The following is a 9,029-nucleotide window of genomic DNA, read 5'->3' as shown; positions in this document are numbered from 1 at the left end:
CCGCTGATTGCGCGGCGCCAATCGACAATCGCGGTCGTTTTGCTCGACTTTGTTCTTCCAAACATCTGATACATTTGTCAAACTTTTGCACCCACGCGTCGTAAGCCTCTCGCGATCTCAGACGAGTGGATTGCTCCAACAGTTCTCGTTCGGTTTGAGTGAAGTCTTCCATTTCTTTATTAACTACAGAGAATACTCGGCTCTTTGGAATCCTTTACTTTATATTCTCTCCGTTAGAAAACACGTTCGGATATGCGCGAGTCAAATGACGACCGTGAAAGAAGGAAGGCGTACTAGGCGATGGGACCTGCTTCTTATTTCATCCCGAAGAGAAAAAAAATATCGCGTAAGTGCGGTAGTCGCTAGACCGGGAATTAAACTCGGGTCTCTCGCTTGCAGGGGGACTGCACTAAACCCACTGAGCTACCTGATGCTCCATGGTCAAGACACTCTCCTCTCCCCTGATATCGTTAAAAGATGTCGTTCGGAAGCGACATCTCTAATGCCATCCCGAGTCTAAACCAAAGATATCCACATCTCATTTACTTTCCTGTTTTGAGGAATATATCTGCACATGCGCTACAACTCTGAAGAGTAAGAGGAGGGGATGCCCTATATTGCTTTAATATATGCTTTAATATTAGGCTTCGGAAAAAAACCTCTGTCTCTCAGTCGCTCTGTGAACACGAGATTCATCGGTTGTGTGTCTACATAGTAAAGTTTGGGTGTGTCTACATAATAAAAATGTATACTGCCGGTGCTGAAGTGAACGCTAAACACGCAAATTATTACATGCCTGCTCAACATGAGGACGAGGCTCCACCGAGCAAGAAAATGTGCGAAAGGTGAGTGTCATAATGCTGTTTCTTTTAGTTTATCCGTAGTAATTTTTCCAAGATTCAGACATGTAAATTTTCTGTATCTTTTCAGCGTTCCACGACCTCCTGCTATGCATATCTTAGGACGCCGATACGTTTTGACTGCAACTGCTTATAAATATTTGAATATCGGAATCAGCGTAGGAGCTGAACCCGTCATAGACATAGTCATTGATGATAATCGTGGCAAACAACTGCTATTGCCGATCAAAACTTGGAATGCGCTAATGGGGCAACGTGCTGACATCCAAAGATTTCTGCAGGCTAATTTTTATAAGTCATCGTCTCCCCCGATGCGTATAGAAGAATTAACAATAACGTCATGTAAGATGTACAACTCACAAATTGTGAAACTCACAATTTTTAATAATTGCTTATATGTAACACCAGATACGTTAAATGTATTATTTACATTTGAAAATTGCATCAATCACATGTATGGATGGTTATCAGAAAATATCTGTATAGTTAGTGTAAAATTCAAAACTTTTGTAAATATTCTTCATAAAAAGAAGAATTATATTACTAATATACATACTGCAACAAAAACAATACAAGAAAGCAGCGACTTTGACCGCGAGTCGCTCATTGATTGTGAATTGTTAGCATGCGCTGTAAAAAATATAATGTATGAAGCCGTGAACAAATAAATGATATTCTGGAAAACATAAAATTATGTATAAATTAATTCTATATGTCTCCCATTTTACTTCCCTTCCCCCTCCTCAGAACGATGAGGATAGTGCCCGGCGCAAGTCGGCATGGTAAAATATTCTTTCGACGAACGTTTCGTATTCCCTTCCAACCTAACCTATGATGGTCTAAGTGGTAGGACCATCGCACAGTAAACGAAGGGTCCGAGGTCCGAGTCTGGCCTAGTTTCGACTTTTGTTTTTCTTTTGACGCATGCGTGACGCCATCATACACAGTGTAAGAACCTTCACTAGGCGCCTACTAGCAATAGGTAACAATGGTCTAGGAGGTTCGAGAGATATCCGATAGACGTTCGAGAGATGTCCGAGAGACGTCCGATAGACGTTCGAGAGACGTTCGAGAGACGTCCGAGAGACGTTCGAGAAACGTCCGATAGACGTTCGAGAGACGTCCGATAGACGTTCGAGAGACGTCCGATAGACGTTCGATAGTAATCGCCATCTTACCCGTAACGTGACGTCTACTAGCAATAGGCGACGATGGTCTAGAAGGTTCGAGCGCTCGATAGCAACCACGGGACCTAGGTTCGAGTCTGGCCTTTACCGCCGCCATGTTTTTTCTTTTGACGTATGCGTGACGTCATCACACATACTGTAAGAACCTTCACTAGACGTCTACTAGCAACAGGCAGCAATGGTCTAGGAGGTTCGAGCGTCCGATAGCAACCCGCGCGGCCCAGGTTCGAGTCTACCTACATCCCGACGCGTGTTTTCTCTCGTGACGTCATCATACACACTGTAAGAACCTTCACTTAGACATCTACTAGCAACAGACAGTAAAGGTCTAGGATGTTCGAGCGTCTGATAGCAACTCGTGGGGCCCAGGTTCGAGTCTACCTACAGCCCAACGCGTTTTTCTCTCGTGACGTCACGGCCGCCATCTTGCTCATAGAATCAAAAATTCTGGGGAGGAGGAGAGGAGGGTACCAATAAAGAGGGGGTATCAATTAAGAGGGGGATCAATAAAGAGGAGGTATCAATTAAGAGGGGAGATCAATTAAGAGGGGGTATTAATTATGAGGGGGGATCAATTAAGAGGGGGAATCAATTAAGAGGGGGTATCAATAAAGGGGGGGTATTAATTAAAAAATATTAAGTAATAAATAATGTCTTTTGCATAATTAATTAGCAATTTGAGTTAGAATCCCCCTATTCTATCTACTTTCAATGCTATTACAAATTATGCTGTTGTATGAAACTTGTATTGTTGTGAGTTGAAAATCTTTGTCAGATGTCAACAAATGGAAATGGCGCCAATGACGCGGTTTGACGGTAACTACATTGATAGCTAGTGTCATCTATGGGCAAATGCCGGTTTCATATTTACAGACCTGGTAAATAAATTAACAAATATTCCTTAAACAGTATTAAACAATCTCCAAAAACAATTATATCCGTAAAATCTTCTATCTGTGCGAAAAGAAGATTTATAAAATATGTCTGTTTCGCCGCGCTGAATGAGAAAACCCTCAGAGCAATGTTATATTTAAAATGATGTACAGTGTATTAATAAATAGCAGTCTACTGAAAAGGTAATTTATTTGCTTATTATAATATCTTCGAATGTACTCACTTGTTTGCAAAATGATTTTCCCATGTATTTTCGATATAGTGTCGAACAGCGCAACTATTAATTCAATGGATCTTTAAAAGAAATAAATGGACATTGGCAGTGCTCTGAGTTATTTAGTGCACCACTCAATAAAAATATAACAATACTATGTTTGTATTAAAATGACACGAAGTTTAACGAATTGTTTGTGAAAAATCCCCGTAAATGGACGAAAAAACATTGTACAGTTATAGCGTACAGTTTAGGAAATCCACTCTTTGGCAGCAACGTGAATAGAATCAATTTGGAGAAAGGGTAAACATTTTTCTTGCCGATTCATGCGGTGATACCAAAGTATGAAGCAAATGCATTATGCATGTAGTACACTGCAGTGGTATTCTGCATGCATAAAAAATGAAAAATTATTAATAAAGTAATTATTAGTAATTAAATAACTAATCAGTGCTTAAAAAGATGTACTGTGTCGTGTATATAAATGGTACTACTAAAAAAGAATACGTAAGCCCACATTACTGCTCGATGGAAACCGCGAGAAGGTCGTAGTTTCTTCCATCAGGAGAAAATGATAAATAAAGGTCGAATAAGTCACTTATAAAATGGAATTATTTGATATTGGTTTATATTTCCTAATAAAGAATGATAGAGTATAAAGAAAGGAGGAAGCAAACATAAAGGGAACAGTAATATCATGCAAGCGTTAAATAAAGCATATAAACAAAGAAGAAAACGTGATATTAAAATACACAAAAACAATTACAGCTACAGTATTACATTTACAGTTGCAATAATGCATGCAATATTTCTATGAAAAGTCTTTCACAGTAGAAAGAGAGATTTAATGCATAAATTTACCGAAGGGGCAGGGCCGTAGTCGACTGGGCGGCGGAGTTAGACCTCCTGTTAATGAACAGGGGGTTAACTAGCACCTGCGTGCGACTGGGGGGGGAGTCGGTCATAGATTTGACCTGGGCTTCCCCCTCGGCCGCCCCGATGTTCCGGGAATGGACGGTGGAGGCGGAGGGCGAAACACTGTCGGATCACTGATATATAGTGTGGGCCCACCGTTTCCCCATCCCCATGCGGGTGCTCGACCGCCGCCCAGTGGGGAGGGAATTCCCTCTCCCCAAGAGATGGGCTCTTGGTCGACTAGACGCGGACAGGTTTCGGGCGGCCGTCCTCGTGGCCACCTGGCGCCTGGATGAAGGGCCAGGTGAGTGGGACCCTAGCCCCCAGGAGAGGGCTAAGGAATTAGTGGACATTGTGGCGTCGGCGTGTGACGTCGCGATGCCCCGGTCCCACCCCCGCCGGCGCTGGGCGGAGGCCATCGCGGATCTTCGCGAATTCTCCGTCCAAGCCAGAAGGGTGTATGCCCGGGCCCGGCGACGAGGCGGGGATGCCGCGAGGACGTGGGAGGCATACCTCATTGCGAGGAAAGCCCTCAAAGCCGCCATCGTTGAGGCAAAGCGAAGAGCCTGAGAGCAACTGGTGAGCTCCCTGGATGAGGATCCGTGGGGGCGCTCCTACAAGCGGACGGTGGGTAAACTTCGTCCGTGGACGCCCCCGCCTACGGAGATTCAAGACCACCAGGCTCTCGAGGGGCTCCTGGACACCCTCTTTTCAAGGGTGGAAGGGGGATCCCCCAGATCCCCGTTCCCGAGTTACGGGACGGGGACTGGGACGAGAGCCTGGAGGTCGATCCAGAAAAGCTCGCTAGAGTCAGAAAAAGACTCGGGGCCAAGGGGAAAGCCCCTGGCCCCGATGGCATTCCTGGCCGCGCCTGGGCTCTCGCCCTCGGCGAGGGAAGCCTGTCCGAGGCCACGCGGGTTCTCATGAACAGGTGCCTCAGGGAGGGGGCATTCCCCTCGGAGTGGAGGAAGGCCAGGTTGGTCCTCCTCCCGAAGGAGAGCAAAGTGCCTGGCGGGGCGTCGATCTTTAGACCGATATGCCTGCTGGATGAGGCGGGCAAAATGCTCGAGCGCATCATTGCCGACCGCCTCATCCAGCATCTGCCCTCGGAGGGGCCGAACCTCCACGACCATTAATACGAGTTCAGGCCCGGACGATCCACGCTAGATGTCATCCAGCACGTCCGGGTCCTGACCTGTAGGGTCGTGAAGGAGGAGGGCGGGGTCGTTGGATATCAACGCATTCTACACCCTGCCCTGGCCGGAGATTGGATGGGCGCTCAAGTATCATGGGGTGCCCGTCTATCTCCAGCGCATCCTATCGATCTACTTCGGGGGCAAGGACCTCGCCTACTCGGAGAGAGGCGGGGTCCAAGGTCAACGTGCCATGGAGCGTGGTGTTCCGTAGGGGTCGGTCCCCGGCCCCCTGCTGTGGAACATCACGTTCGACCAGGTGCTTCGCTCTCCCCTCCCCCCTGGCTGCCACGTTATCTGCTATGCAGATGACACGTTAGCGGTAGCCGGAGGGAAAGGCTGGGGGGAAGCTCGCCTCCAAGCGGAGGCGGCGCTGGAGTCCGTGGTGGGCACTATCAAGAGCCTGGGACTGAAAGTGGCGCCCTAGAAGACGGAGGCAATGTATTTTCATGGTCCCCGTCGAGGGGCACCACCGGAGTCCCGGGTCCTGGATGGAGTCCGCGTCCGCGTCGGGCCCACGATCAAGTATCTGGGCCTGATGTTGGACGGCCGCTGGAATTTCGAGGCCTATTTCAGGAGCCTGGCCCCCCGGGTCTATAAAGCAGGCCTGGCATTGGCCAACCTAATGAGGACACAGGGGGGCCCCGGATGACACGCTCGCCGCCTCTATATCGGTATGGTGCTCTCGATCGCCTTCTACGGGGCGCCCATATGGCCACTTATGGCCACTGGCCGCAACAAGAGTCACCTGCAATAGGCGATGCGGTCGGTGGTCGTGAGGGCGATTCGGGGGTCCCGCACCATCTCGTATAGGGCGGCGACGGCCCTGGCCGGCTTCCCCCCCCCCCTCGTGGAGCTCCTTGCCGAATCAAGGCATACCCTCTATTGGAGGGTGAAGGAGCTCCGCGAGGAAGGGGAAGGACCATCGGCCAGGGATCTGAGGGCCTTGGAATCCTAGGCCAGATCCCGAGTCCTGGAACGGTGGTCAGCCATATTGGCTGACCCCAAAGGATTCGGGATCCGAATGGCCGAGGCCGTCTGCCAGAAATGGCAGACAGGCGGGGACGCGGGCTCACCTTGCATGTGGTGCAGGTGCTGACCGGGCACGGGTGCTTCGGTCGGTACCTGCACCGGATTGGAAGGGAGTCCACCACGAGTTGTCACCACTGCTCGGACTAATCGCTCACTGAGCGGTTTTCTCCGCTGTACCGCGATTCTGTAACTCGTTATTGGAGTTAACGACACTTTCGTTATCGTTGCGCAGCTTTTGTATACCGTAGAAAAGCTGCGCAATAATAACAAAACTGTCGTTAACTCCAATAACGAGTTACAGAATCGCACCACACGCGGTACATCCTGAATAATACTAATGCTGGCGGCACCGTAAATTCTAAAGCCCATAACTCAGATAATTCTCAACAAAAATAGGTAATCAAGTAGTGTTTTGGAAACGCCTCGTTGTCATCTTTAACACTGTGTGATAAAAAAATTGGATGTTCCATTTAAAAAAATCATGTTGGCATTGATCTCGCCTTGACTCCTCAACTCAAGGTCAACCGGATATGATCATTCAATAGAACTTTTAAAACCCTACAACTTTAGTTGGAAACATTTTTCTTAAAAATGTTTCGTTTTCGAGGTATTTGACCGTTCCCAGACTTTTCTAACTAAAGTGATATGGTCTATTATCGATGATTTTATTAAAAAATTTTTCGAACGAAAGTTGCATGGCTTGAAGGACGATACATGACGGAAATGTGGACTTGACCTTGAGTGACCTTGTCAAAATCAGGCCAAGGTCATTAATGTTTTTTTAAATAGAAACTACAATTTTTTATTACATATTCTTGTAGCTTATTTCGAGAGCTTTCCAAAACACTCTAACAAAGTTACATTTCATTGAGTACTTTCCGAGTTATGAGGCTTGGAAGTTAAGGCAAGACCGATCACTGATCCGACCAATTAAGGCAAGATTAATTCGAATATGTCTTAAGCCGTTAATAAGTCTTGGCCTTAGAAGTACAAAATAAAACCTCCTTGCTTTTATTACAATATCCTGTAAGTTAACAAATATTCTTCACACATGCAAACATAGTATTATTATATTTTTATTGAGTAGTACACTGAACAACTATGACATTGTTTTGAGAGTTTTCTCATTTAGAGCGACGAAACAAATATATTTTATGAATTTTTTTTCGCGCAGATAGAAAATTTCACGGATGTAATTGTTTTTGGAAATTATTTAATATTCTATGAAAAATATTTATTAACTTACAGGATATTGTAATAAAAGCAAAGAGGTTTCATTTTGTACTTCTTGATTCTGTTACAATATATTCTTTTATATTTCATACTACATCCTTGTATAACTTAAAATTATTCTTAAAATATTAAACAATTCAATAATCAAACCTGTGAACCTGCCCGACTCCGCAAAATAATTAATAAAATATATTTCATTTTCTTGGCGCCGAATATTATTAATACTATTACAAATAATATTATAAATGATATAAATTTTTACAAATAAAATTTGTAAAAATTTATATTATTTGTAACATTATTATACAATTACAAATAAAATTACAAATAATAATACTACAAATAATACATATTACAAATAATAATATTATTAATAATAAAATATTATTTGTAATAATTTCGGTGCGCCGAGTAGACAAAACTTTTTAGTATTGTCATAGAGAGGAAAGGAGAGAGAGACAGTCCGCGCCCGCGATTCAGATTATGGGCAAGAAAGAATTAGGCTCGCTCACTGAGCGAGAACGAGAGCGACAAGGAGGGAATGATATTCTCTCTCTCTCGCGCTCGCTCGGCGCGTGGACGATTGCCGATCGCGTGGCTCACACGGATAGACCGAGCCGGCTGGTGCGTGCATGGGGAGGGGGGGGGGAATTCTCGTGCAAGCCCGTCACCAAATTCGCATCACTGATACCAATGATGTCAAAACCGAACAAGCTGCGGACAAGCGTAACTTGTAAATACCGGAGATCAATTGTTTATCAGCTCATAGACAATTAATATGACGAGATACCCGCGGAGACCCGTGTACTTCTCTTTCGTCTTTGCGTACAATTGCGATCAATAAAAAATTCTCACGAATTGTTCAGTTTTAGCATCATTGGTATACGTGTGTATGTGTGTGTGTGTGTGTGTACACGTACAATTGCGATATATATTAGGTGCGCAACTAAGTTCCCGCTGTTTTTCAAGAGATGGCTCCAGTAGTAAGTGCTGGTCGATTGTGACATAACCAAAACGTCATGAACCAAGCTTAGACATATGGTAAACAAACCGCTTTGACACATTAGTGATTTTGTTGTTGCGTCATATACTTTTGGTTGTGTGAAAATGTCTTATTTTGTGCCAAATAATCGTCATTTGCGGGAAGTGTTGCTTTTCTTCTTTCATTCGAAAAAAACGGCGGCTGAAGCGCATCGAGAACTCCAAAAAGTTTACGGAGATGCTGCTCTAAGTGAAACAACGTGCCGTGATTGGTTCCGTCGCTTCAAAGACGGTGATTTCGATGTTGACGACCATTCGCGTGAAGGAAGGCCAAAAACCTTCGAAGACGCTGAATTGGAGGCATTGCTCAATGAGGATCCGTGCCAAATGCAAAAAGAGCTTGCTTCAGCATTAGGAGTTACCCGCCAAGCCATTTCCAAGAGATTGCATGCGTTGGGAATGATTCAAAAACAAGGAACTTGGGTTCCTTATGATTTGAAGCCAAGAGACGTTGAGCGTC

The sequence above is a fragment of the Harpegnathos saltator genome, unplaced genomic scaffold, assembly GCF_003227715.2.
Source record: "Harpegnathos saltator strain DR-91 unplaced genomic scaffold, Hsal_v8.6 scaffold217, whole genome shotgun sequence".
NCBI classification, from domain to species: domain Eukaryota; kingdom Metazoa; phylum Arthropoda; class Insecta; order Hymenoptera; family Formicidae; genus Harpegnathos; species Harpegnathos saltator.
Note: the sequence above shows the minus strand (reverse complement) of the source record.